Source organism: Erpetoichthys calabaricus, chromosome 8, assembly GCF_900747795.2.
Source record: "Erpetoichthys calabaricus chromosome 8, fErpCal1.3, whole genome shotgun sequence".
In the NCBI taxonomy this organism is placed as follows: Eukaryota; Metazoa; Chordata; class Cladistia; order Polypteriformes; family Polypteridae; genus Erpetoichthys; species Erpetoichthys calabaricus.
The window spans coordinates 169,414,981-169,428,187 of NC_041401.2; positions in this window are offsets into that span (position 1 = coordinate 169,414,981).

A 13,207-nucleotide genomic window follows, 5' to 3' on the forward strand; every position below is an offset into this window, starting at 1 on the left:
TGTTAAAATTTATAAGAGCTGAGAGAGCAAAAACTGTGTCCGACAAAAGCATTTACACGAATGATAGGTGAGTGTACCATGTATGTGGTTTTCTATGGTTGAGAAGACGGTGTGCCTTGAAAACATCTCATGGCCAAAGTCTCGACTCGCGGAACTTGAAAAAATCTTCCAAAAAAGTATTTTTTTATATAATAGAGAGAATTATCTTCTAAAATAATAAAATCACATTCTCCTAAGCATGGTGTGCACTGGTCTTGGATAGGATGACAGTATGCTGCAGGCAACATTTATTGTCATTGATCAAATTTAATTTGGACTTTAACCTGATATGCAAAACTTCATATATGAAGGGCACAGGTGTGATGGGGACCCATGACTCTGTGATTGCAAAGCAGCAGCAGTAACTATTATGCCCCCTCTTCAAGCTTCAGGCAATTCAAAATGCAGCTTCCAGATTCCCAAAGCCACTGAGCACATCACTGCTCATCTGTCATCCGGTAACAAATCATTTTCAGAACTCCACTAATAAATCACAAAGCTCTAAATTCCTGTTCCCAGAATACCTCATATCAACTGCTGAGACACCTGAGAGGGTCTGACGCTGGGGTTCTTACTGTCCCAGTTCTCCAGCACGTGACTTTCAGCGCACACTCCTTCGGGTTTCTCGCTCTTACTCTTGCAGTTTCTCTTTCTCAACATGTCTGTGAACTGGCAGGAGTCTTAACATTCACGCCACGGCCGTAGCCCATGAGTCTCTAAGCTGGTGTCCAAGCTTGCTGTGCTATTAACTCAGATCATCAGCCCACCAAATCTCACGGTTTGTGATTTCATTCTGACTGCTTTGCAACACCATATGCAGATTGCTAAGTGCTTCTTTTATATTTGTAACAGAATTTTATGTGAATTTTCTTTTCATGGAATTGGTCTAAAACACTACCTGCCCTGGATCGCATGCAAGTCTGTCGCTAGCAGCACATAAATATAACCTCTGTCATCAGAGAAGTTTACTGATGCCAATCCATGTAACAGCATGTCTTTAGATTGTAGGAGGGAAATCCGAGTCTCACATGTAAATCGTTGTGAATGTGGGGAGAATGCCTAAGCTTCCACAGAAGACGCCCTGAAGCAGGGAATGAGGATGGACCACAAACACCACGAAGCAGCCATACTTTGGCTTGTCTTGTTCTAGTGTGTACTTTTGGAAGCAGTTCATTTACATGATCTGTTATACGGTACCACCATTATACATATAAGTGCCTGGGCAGTCCTGTCCTAATGTGCCCCTCCTCATCCTCTGCCTCACAACAACAGATTGGCCATTTATTACAACTGTCAGAACATGAGGCATGTACACTTATTAAGCAAATACTTAGAAACACTTGATCTCAATACAGCTTTCTGCATGGCATGGATTCCATTAGATGTTGGAAACATTGCTTTGAGATGCTGGTCCACATTTAGATTGCGCAGCTCCTGCACATTTGTCAGCTGTACAGTATGTTCCTCTCCCATTCTACCACATCCTAAAGGTGTTCTGTTGGATTCAGATCTGGTTACTGAGAAGACCACTGAAGAACACTGAACCGATTGTCATGCTCATGAGACCTGTCTGTGATGACTTTTGCTTTGCGGCATGGTGCATTGCCATCTTGGAAGTGAAGACTGTGGCATATGGTCAGCAAAAATACTCAGATATATAGATTGGTGGAGTGGTGGCTCTGAGGCTAGGGATCTGCACTGGCAATCTGAAGGTTCCCGATTCGAATCCCGTAAATGCCAATAGGGACTCTGCTCTGTTGGGCCCTTGAGCAAGGCCCTTAACCAGCAATTGCTGAGCGCTTTGAGTAGTGAGAAAAGCGCTATATAAATGCAAAGAATTATTAGATAGGTCATGGCATTTAGGTGATGATTGGTTAGTATTAACAGGCACAAAGTGTGCCAAGAAAACATTCTCCACACCATTACACCACCACCACCGGCGTGGACTGTTGACCAAGGCAGGTTGGGCACACAGATTCATTCTGTTGGCACCAACTTTTGACTCTACCATCTGTGTGCTTCAGTAGTAATCGAGACCAGGCAACATTTTTCCAGTCTTTAACTGTCCAATTTTGGTGAGCCTATACCCACTGCAGCATTACCTTTCTGTTTTTGGCAGCCACACGTGGAGCCCAGTTTGGTCTTCTGTTGTGTAGCCCATCTGCCTAAAGGTTTGATGTGCTGTACATTCTGAGATGCATTTCTACTCACCACAGCTGTACAGAGTGGGCATCTGAGTTACTGTAGCCATTCTGTCAGCTCAGACCAGTCTCTGTCATCAATTAGGCATTTCCATCCACAGAACAGCAACTCACTGGATGCTTATGTGTGAAAATCCCAGGAGTAATACAGTTACAGAAATACCCAGACCAGTCTGTCTGACACCTACAATCATGCCACGGTCAAAATCACTGAGGCCACATTTTTTTCTCCATTCTGATATTTAATATGAACATTAACTGAACCGCCTGACCTAATCTGCAGGATGTTACACATTGTGCTGCCGCCACATGATTGGCTGATTAGATAACTACATTGATAAGCAGGTGGGCAGGGTCTTCTAATAATTTGCTCAGTGAGTGTACATTGTGTAGCATTTCAATCCAAAACAGTACTAGCAAGTATTTTGTAGCACTGCCCACGAAATGCAAGATAGATAGATAGATAGATAGATAGATAGATAGATAGATAGATAGATAGATAGATAGATAGATAGATAGATAGATAGATAGATAGATAGATAGATAGATACTTTATTAATCCCAAGGGGAAATTCACATACTCCAGTAGCAGCATACTGATACAAAAAAACAATATTAAATTAAAGAGTAATAAAAATACAGGTAAAAACAGACAATAACTTTGAATAATGTTAACGTTTACCCCCCCGGGTGGAACTGAAGAGTCGCATAGTGTGGGGGAGGAACGCTCTTCTCAGTCTGTCAGTGGAGCAGGACAGTGACAGCAGTCTGTTGCTGAAGCTGCTCCTCTGTCTGGAGATGATACTGTTTAGTGGATGCAGTGGATTCTCCATGATTGATAGGAGCCTGCTGAGCGCCCGTTGCTCTGCTACGGATGTCAAACCGTCCAGCTCTATACCAACAATAGAGCCTGCCTTCCTCACCAGTTTGTCCAGGCGTGAGGCATCCTTCTTCTTAATGCTGCCTCCCCAGCACACCACTGCGTAGAAGAGGGCACTCGCCACAACCATCTGATAGAACATCTGCAGCATCTTACTGCAGATGTTGAAGGATGACAGTCTTCTAAGGAAGTACAGGCGGCTCTGTCCTTTCTTGCACAGATAATCAGTATTGGCAGTCCAGTCCAATTTATCATCCAGCTGCACTCCCAGATATTTATAGGTCTGCACCCTCTGCACACAGTCACCTCTGATGATCATGGGGTCCATGAGGGGCCTGGACCTCCTAAAATCCACCACCAGTTCCTTGGTTTTGCTGGTGTTCAGTTGTAGGTGGTTTGAGTCACACCATTTAACAAAGTCCTTGATGAGGTTCCTATACTCCTCCTCCTGCCCACTTCAGATGCACCCCATGATAGCAGTGTTGTCAGCGAACATTTGCACGTGGCAGGACTCCGAGTTGTATTGGAAGTCCGATGTAGATAGGCTGAACAGGATCGGAGAAAGTACAGTCCCCTGCGGCGCTCCTGTGTTGCAGACCACAATGTCAGACGTGCAGTTCCCGAGACGCACATACTGAGGTCTGTCTGTAAGATAGTCCACGATCCATGCCACCAGGTATGAATCTACTCCCATCTCTGTCAGCTTGTCCCTAAGGAGCAGAGGTTGGATGGTGTTGAAGGCGCTAGAGAAGTCTAGAAACATAATTCTTACAGCACCACTGCCTCTGTCCAAGTGGGAGAGGGATCGGTGTAGCATACAAATGATGGCATACTCCGCTCCCACCTTCTCCTGGTGTGCAAACTGCAGAGGGTTGAGGGCGTGGCGGACCTGTGGCCTCAGGTGGTGAAACAGCAGCAGCTCCATGGTCTTCATCACATGTGACGTCAGAGCGACAGGCCGGAAGTCGTTCAGCTCACTAGGACATGATACCTTTGGGACTGGGGTGATGCAAGATGTTTTCCAAAGCCTCGGGACTCTCCCCTGTTCCAGGCAAGAGAATATTTTTCTAACATTATGTGAAACAAATCTAATAAATAAAGGGTCCTATCTTGCTGCACTAGTTTCTATAGAATCCACCTCCGAGCCTTCACAGCCGTGAAGTCATTAATAACATCCATAAAAATTCACCTGACAGTCAAGCTCCCATTCAATGGGCCAGGATCACAAGATCATTCCGTCCTTCTTAGTAAGCGTTAAGTCATTTTCAATTAATATCAGCTCACAAAAACAATGCTTGGCCCTGGCCGCGGTGTAACGTGCAAAAAAAAAAAAAAACAAAGTGCAGTGCACACGTCTGGGTAAATTCTCTGGAGCTTCATTCCGTGGGTGGCATTCGCCAATTTAAGAGGTGTCAGCTCATTTGTAAAACTGGCACAGTGTATCTTTTTCAGGGGCCTTATTTGGCAGTTGTCAAATCATGGGATATTGTTACTAATGGCATCATTACTAGAATAATGAAACTGTGGAAGGGCCCTGGAGAAATCGGCCCTTTTGCTTCCCATCTTCATTACTTACTAATCGCAATTAGAGACAGTCCCTCTCATTTCTAAAACTGCTTATTTCATGTTTGGGTTGCAGAGGTCATCACAGGGCACACCCACACACACACACACACCCAAAGGGACAATGTGGATTTGCCACACGGGTCTAATGTGCCACTCTTTGGGACGACCTGGCCACGATTCAAAAGCAGTCCCCTGAAGCTGACACAGCAATACTAACCACTGTGCCACTGTGCAGCTCAGTGCAATACGATATATGAGAGGAGACGAGTCTACACAGAGACTTATTACAAAATAATAAAAAATAAAAATAACTTCATTAGAGGGCAATTTTTAATTGTATAAAAGAAAAGGCAATCATTTTATGTAATTGCAGAAACCAAGACAACTCTAGCAGAGCCCTATCGGATTTATTTGTTCCAAGTTGACAGAGATAGATGATCAGGGGATTGAAATTATATTAGGATGCTTTTTCTTTGGAGAGTAATTGTTAACGGCCAGGAGACTTACCCGGGATCACAATTGTGTAACACAGCAGACTAAAATGATGACGTCTGCTGCACGATGATATACAGGAAAAGACTTTTCAACAAAGGTCACTGCATTCCCAGGGATAAAAACAGACCTTCAATGTATTATATAATATTCTGAGCTCTCAGTGAATCCCCCCTATAAATGCTGTGATGTAACCAGAATTCTCCTTGGTATTAAATACTACAAACAAGCAGCAATTTTCTAGTATTCTGAAATCATTTCTATTATGGTTTTGGATTTACAAGATAAGGAAACACGTCAGTGGCTTTATACCTGACACTTGCCCTACACTATTGTTATTTTGGGAAATGTGAGACATGCGAAGTGATGACATTTTGCTGCTGCCTGCTGCCGAAAGTTGTTTCTACAATAACATAAAATAAAAATAAAAAGAGGAATAACCTTGGAGGTCAATCATCACCCCGAAAGCGAATAGTAGAGGTCACATAGTATATGTGTACCAAATTTCCGGTCAATAGGTCAAACGGTTTGCTAGCTACAGGTGATTTAAAATCGTGGATGGCATGATGGAGAGGGCTGACAATTTTAGCCACAGACCTGGAGGGCGATTGGCAATATAAAGAGTTTATCTCCCAAACCGAGTCTGGTCAGACCATAAAGTGTAACCTAAGCAAACTGGGAAGCAGCAACCAGAGGGCTGACCATGGCATCCATTAATCACCATCCGGCATCCAGCGTCTCTTTGTGGAACTGTCTCTTCCTCCCTGGAAGTGTTGCCGTCCTTGTGCCTCACGTCGTGCCAGCCAGGTACCCTTGTCTGCCTTCAAGCCCCTGTGCTCTGTCTGAGTGCCTTGGCAGCGTTTTCTGTGGACAGTCCCTCCTGCCTTCTGCTGCCCAGGAGTTTATATTTACTTCAGTCCCTGCTGTTGTCAGTCCTGGACAAACAGTTTAATCAATGGCACATCTAAATTGCCTGGGTTTAAAAATGAATGAAAACACAAGTTAACAAAATGTATGGTTACCAAACATTAATAAGTACAGATATGCTGATTAGGAACCAATATTTCCAAGCCAGGTAAATACAGACATCCTCCAAGGCCAGACTTCAAAGCGGCGACTCCTTTGCAAGACAGTAAAGACTTACACAAACAATCCTGACACAATCAGTAACTGGATTATCCAGGATCCTCCAAGGAAGCAGCAGTTCTGTTATCACATGTGGTATTGTTTGTAAATCTCAACCAGCCATAAACTTCAAAGTGGTGACTCCTTTGCAGTACAGCAAATAAATACATCCTGAAGACAGCCTTTTAACTTCTCACCCCCCAGTCCTAACAATGGGTGACTAATGGAACCACCCAGTGCACAAAAAAATGTAAAAGTGTCCCCCTCTGACATATGTGTACCAAATTTTAGATCAATAAGTCAAGCAGTTTGCGAGCCAGCCACGGTAGCATATAATATAAGAAGAAAGATGATGTATACATGTGTACATGAGGATGCAAAGCAAAAGGTTTTGAGCCTTTCCTACAAAGAGAGACACCAGTAAAGCGAAACAAGTTTTTATTTTTTATTTTATTTGTTATAACGTTCACAAAACCTTTCACCACCACTCAAAATGTTCTTTTCTTCTTTAGGTCACCACTTGTTATGAACTTGGAGTTCAAAGTACTAACGAGTTTTATAAACACATCCAATCAAAACCCCAGCTAGATTTTCGAGCAAATGCAGGATCTTTATAAAATCAAAGATTTATTTTACAAAAAGGCTCTGTTACACTATAAAACTCCAAAAGACACAAAAAGCATCCAATGTCTGCATAACACAATTCCAAGTCCCAACAGAGAAATCCAGTGGCAAATTGGGAAAAGCAGAGCAGAAAGTGAAAAATCAGAAAAGCATAAAGTCCAGCAGAAGACACAAGAACTCACAGACTGCAGAATGCATTCACAGTAAACCTCCAGGAACTGTGGGAGACCCTCCAGATTTATAGGGTGGAGAGGTCATTCTTGGCAGGGATTGACAGGTGGCTCCGCTTCTTCGGGAACCTACCACAAAACACATGGACCATTGCACAGGCACAGAAAATAAATGCAAGTAACATTAACATACCTCAACAACGCCAATCTGAACAAAAAATACATAAAACAGGACGTTGAACCCCAAACTGGCTGAGATATAACATTACTCTTCAGCATGTGGCTTCATGTGTCCATCATTACCATAGCACTTCCCATGGAGGTAGCCCTTGTCACACGCGCACGATTAAGAAGTAGCCATCAAGTTTAAAGGTGAGTGGTACTTTGCAAGATAGAGGGTTGGTTATGTGCGCTGATATCTCTTTCTCTTTGCCGACAGAAATAAAGAAGAAAAATAAGAATGTTCTTACCTTAGTTCCGGGTCCACAAAATGGCTGCAACAACAACACACCCAACTTCCGTGACGTCACTTCCGGTTCCTGCACAGTGGCATCACTTCCGGTGCGGCCATAATAGATAGATAGATAGATAGATAGATAGATAGATAGATAGATAGATAGATAGATAGATAGATAGATAGATAGATAGATAGATAGATAGATAGATAGATAGATAGATAGATAGATAGATACTTTATTAATCCCAAGGGGAAATTCACATGCTCCAGCAGCAGCATACTGATACTAAAAACAATATTAAATGAAAAAGTGATTAAAATACAGGTAAAAACAGACAATAACTTTGAATAATGTTAACGTTTACCCCCCCGGGTGGAATTGAAGAGTCGCATAGTGTGGTGGAGGAACGATCTTCTCAGTCTGTCAGTGGAGCAGGACAGTCACAGCAGTCTATCGCGGAAGCTGCTCCTCTGTCTGGAGATGATACTGTTCAGTGGATGCAGTGGATTCTCCATGATTGACAGGAGCCTGCTGAGCGTCCATTGCTCTGCCACGGATGTCAAACTGTCCAGCTCCGTGCCTACAATAGAGCCTGTCATCCTCACCAGTTTGTCCAGGCGTGAGGCGTCCCTCTTCTTTATGCTGCCTCCCCAGCACACCACTGCGTAGAAGAGGGCGCTCGCCACAACCATCTGGTAGAACATCTGCAGCATCTTATTGCAGATGTTGAAGGACGCCAGCCTTCTAAGGAAGTATAGTCGAGTCTGTCCTCTCTTGCACAGAGCATCAGTATTGGCAGTCCAGTCCAATTTATCATCCAGCTGCACTCCCAGGTATTTATAGGTCTGCACCCTCTGCACATAGTCACCTCTGATGATCACGGGGTCCATGAGGGGCCTGGGCCTCCTAAAATCCACCACCAGCTCCTTGGTTTTGCTGGTGTTCATTTGTAGGTGGTTTGAGTCGCACCATTTAACAAAATCCTTGATTAGATTCCTATACTCCTCCTCCTGCCCACTCCTGATGCAGCCCACAATAGCAGTGTCGTCCAGCCATTCCAGATTACATCATTTCCTCATTGTCATTTCCGTCCACCATTTTGTATATAAACGCCTTGAACTAACTGCTTGAGGTCTTCTGTGATCAATTTTGATTCATTTTGACCGTTTTTTTACATCTTTGTCCGTCGGACAATATACGGGGTCATTCCCCAACTATCTTTTGAGTTATCATGAGTGATTATTTTGTCACACCCTTCAGATTACAAAAAGGGCAGCTGCCACACAGAGCAACCTCTGGAGATTAGGGAAGGTCTGGCATCTCTTTGGTGTGAAGTAGAAGAATGATGGTTTTTTAATTTTCTATTAGTCTAAACTGCTCGATCTGGAACAATGGATGCAATAATGCCTCGATTCAGGAGTCAGCATTCCATGCACTGATCTTGCTCATGTTTAGTTGTTCAACTGACTCATCACAACCAATCTTTGTTGAATCTGCTCTCTCATGCAACATCACCCTTTGATTCTTCATTACCATTTGCTTCTTCTTTTTGTCATCAGGGTTGAAAGCCGGCCATACCTTGGGTCATCTTTGATGTCCTCCAAGATGGACTTCTATAGCCTCACTCTTGACTATAAAGGGAATGTAGCTGGTACACGTTCACTAGGTGGGGATGAATCCATGGGTGTGTTCTTCTCTTGTGTTAGAAATTCAATGAGCGTGTGATGCTTAATTTAGCAGTTTTTGACATGCATACTGATGTTTGTTAAATGGCTAAACATTTAGTATAAACCACAAATGATAGAAACTTGGCATTCATACATTTTAGAATGCAGGAGTAAATGATTTAGCCACATATAAAGAATGCCCTTTTCATTGTCACATTAGAAATGCTTTCTTTTGCCAGAATGAGCGCATTGTGCCAGACACTGTAAATGCCAGCTGGCATTATTTTTTCTTTGTGAGGAGCCTGTTACTCTTCATGATGTAAATATTTATTCTAAATTTGTAGGTTTCCACTTCTGAGTGGGTGGACCAAGTGCTAAGCAGATCTTGGTACTGTTGGGAAAAAAACAAAACAATCTAAGATCACAGGAAGACAGGCATGTTTGTAGATATTTTCAGATATGCTATTTTTAACAGGCTGCAGGAGCCAGCGTATGATTCAGGCGGGCTGTCACAAGGAGCAGGACACCCACACTTTCAAAGTACCCACTTCACAGGGAAGCATAAGACCGGAGCAATGAAACATTCAGATGCTTAGGCTCCTATTCTTAGTTAATCTTCACACTGCCAGTGACACAAAATTATAGAAATGGAAAGCGATCAAGTATGACGTTCAGCAAGCTTTGATCTGAGCTCCTCACTGCTCATCAGCCAATTTTGAAAGCGGACATTTCCTTCGTTTAAAGGTGTTAGAGTCCTATTTCTTTAACCAACTTTTCAGTTATGAGCTGGCAAAACAGCAGAACCCTTAATCTGCTGATGTGTCAGCTGAATGTCCCAGAAAAAATTAAACAGAGCTTACAATGTTGTTTCCTCTGTTTTTGTATTTTTGTGGCAGTGTTCAACATATATTTGTATTTTTAAAAACTGCAGAAAAAAAAAACAAAACTTTGCCATAAGCATCAGGGTTGGCATACTGAGCACTGAAGGAGCACAATGTCATGAAAAAAATGGGCAGAATATATCGTCTGCCTGTAGGGGGCAGGGCGGCCTCTTCAAAAGTCAGTCAGTCAGTCAGTCAGTCAGTATCTAACCCGCTATATCCTAACACAGGGTCACGGGGTCTGCTGCAGCCAATCCCAGCCAGCACAGGGTGCAAGGCAGGAACAAACCCCAGGCTGGGCGCCAGCCCACCGAAGGACACACAGCACAAACTATGGACAATTCAGGATCGCCAATCCACCTAACCTGCATGTCTTTGGACTGTGGGAGGAAACCCACGCAGACACAGGAAGATCATGCAAACTCCACACTGTGAGGACTCGGGAAGCGAACCTGGGTCTTCTTACTGTGAGGCAGCAGCGCCACCATGCCGCCCCCTCTTCAAAAGGTCAGGTTTAAACTTAAAAGTCATAACTAATTAGGTGATGCATGATGCATTTTTATGATACATTATTTTTTTGTCTTTCTAGTTTATCAATAGTGTTGTGACTGTTTTACAGTTTTGTTCTTTTCTTTGTTTCTCGAATGTCACTCTCACCTCATATGTATTGGACACTTGCCTGGACATTTTATTCTTTGTGTAATGAAACTGTCCTGAGAGGCACTGAGTGGCCCAGTTAAGTGAAGAATAAAATAATCAATTAATCCACCCAACCTTGCATCACCGAACTATCTTAGTAATTTATTTTAAATTAGAGGAAATTCTTCCAGCTGCTGTAAATGTGATTTATGTTTGGTTTTATATATATATATATATATATATATATATATTTTTTTTTTTTTTAAGATCTTGGAGATAGCAATCACAGTGAAGGATCCTATATAAAGAATGTATGATTAGTAGAAGCACTTTCTATATTAATACTGATTAATAAAATTATTTTGAACATGGTGGCACAGTGGTAGCGCTGCTGCCTCGCAGTTAGGAGACCTGGGTTAGTTTCCCGGGTCCTCCCTGCGTGGAGTTTGCATGTTCTCCCCGTGTCTGCGTGGGTTTCCTCCCACAGTCCAAAGACATGCGCGTTAGGTGGATTGGCGATTCTAAATTGGCCCTAGTGTGTGCTTGGTGTGTGTGTCCTGCGGTGGGTTGGCACCCTGCCCGGGATTGGTTCCTGCCTTGTGCCCTGTGTTGGCTAGGATTGGCTCCAGCAGACCCCCGTGACCATGTGTTCGGATTCAGCGGGTTGGAAAATGGATGGATGGATGGATTTTGAACATATATATTGCTAGACACATGTGCATGGGGGAACAGCTTAAGGGGCTCTATTGATGGTAGTAACCTGCCAAATCAGGTTTAAGCTCTGTGGTTTAATGCCTTCTCCCTTCCTCCCTCTGTAGAGCAGAAGCCTAACTTCCACCCTTTTGGACCCTCACCCTTCCTGTCTAAGACCTACATATTAAAGAGGTCCACCAACCTAGTTCAGTTCTGTCTAGGACTGTTGTCTGAAAGGATGTTTGTTTTCGTGCTGGGATAGAATATATGGGGTTCTCCCAGGGTGGTGCTCCCAGAATCTTTAACATTGTTGTATCTCCTCTTTACTATATATATATATATACTATACTCATAAATATATGTGTGATTGGAATGTGCTTTTATTTTCTATATATATTGAATGATTGGGATGCTCTTTTATTTTTTGTATATACTGAGTGATTGGGATGGACTTATATTTTCTATATACATGTACTGTATATTGAGTGATTGGGATGGGCTTTAATTTTCTATATATATTGAGTGATTGGGATACGCTTTTATTTTCTGTATATACTGAGTGATTGGGATGCGCTTATGTTTTCTATATCTGATTCAGTTACAGAGATAGCATACTTTCACACAGGTGGCACATCGATTATGTGAAATCAGCTGCAGGCAGGTGTGCAAAGTTGCGTGTCTCACACAATGTCTCATGCTAGCAGAAATCTATAAAGCTCAGTAACTTAACTGTATATTCGGTTCACTACTCAGCTGAGTTTTCTATCTTGCAGACCTTTCCTGGAGCTTGGTAGCGCTAATGGAGATGCCTCTGAATATTTTTAATTTCCAAGAAGAGATAACTGGAATTAAGTTTATAGTATTTGCTGTCCGCCTTTAAAAAACTTCAATTTTTTTCTTTCAAGTTGAACAACGAAGTGTGTAAAGCCTCTGCACACTTCATTGTGTTGTAGATTTCACTTTAGATGGATACATTTGCATTTTTTGCCCATTAATCTACACTCAATAACCCATAATGACAAAGTGAAAACATGTTTTCAGAAAGGTTAGCATTTTTTTTTATTTAAAAACTGAAATCTGCTATTTTTTAAGTGTTCAGACCGTTTGCTGTAGCACTCCAAATTTTACTCAAGGGGAATCTTGTTTGCTATAATTCTCCTCGAAGTTTGTGTCTAGAACTTGAGCGGAGTCCACTTGTGGCAAATTGAATTGGATACACAGTTTAAAAAGGCACACACATACCTGTATATATAAGGTCCACAATTTATGTTGCGTGTTACAACAAAAACCAAGAAGTCCAAGGAACTTTCTGTAGACCTCCATGATCAAATTGTGTTGAGGCACAGATCATATATTGTAAGGGTGATGGAAAAGATGGGGGAAGACAGCTTATCAAGGACACTGCCTCCCCCAAGACGATAGATAGCAGCTTCCCTGGAGTGCAGCGGTGCTCTGGATGCCTGCAGGGCACTATGGGACTTGGAGTTTGGCAGCACAGCCCTGCTGGGTACTGTGGGTGCCGCCAGGGGATGCTGTGGGAAGTTGGTGGGAGAACAAATTCTCACCTAATCCGGAAGTACTAATAGACTATGACAATGGAAGCCCCAAAGTACTTCCGGGCTGATTAAAACCTGAATTCTCCAGTTGACCCAGAAGTGCTGGCAAGTCACGTGGGAGGAAGAACAGAAGCTCTCCATTCACTTACAATATATATATTGTGAGATGTCGCCCGAACACCATTAGACAGACACCAGCACTTTATAAAACACACA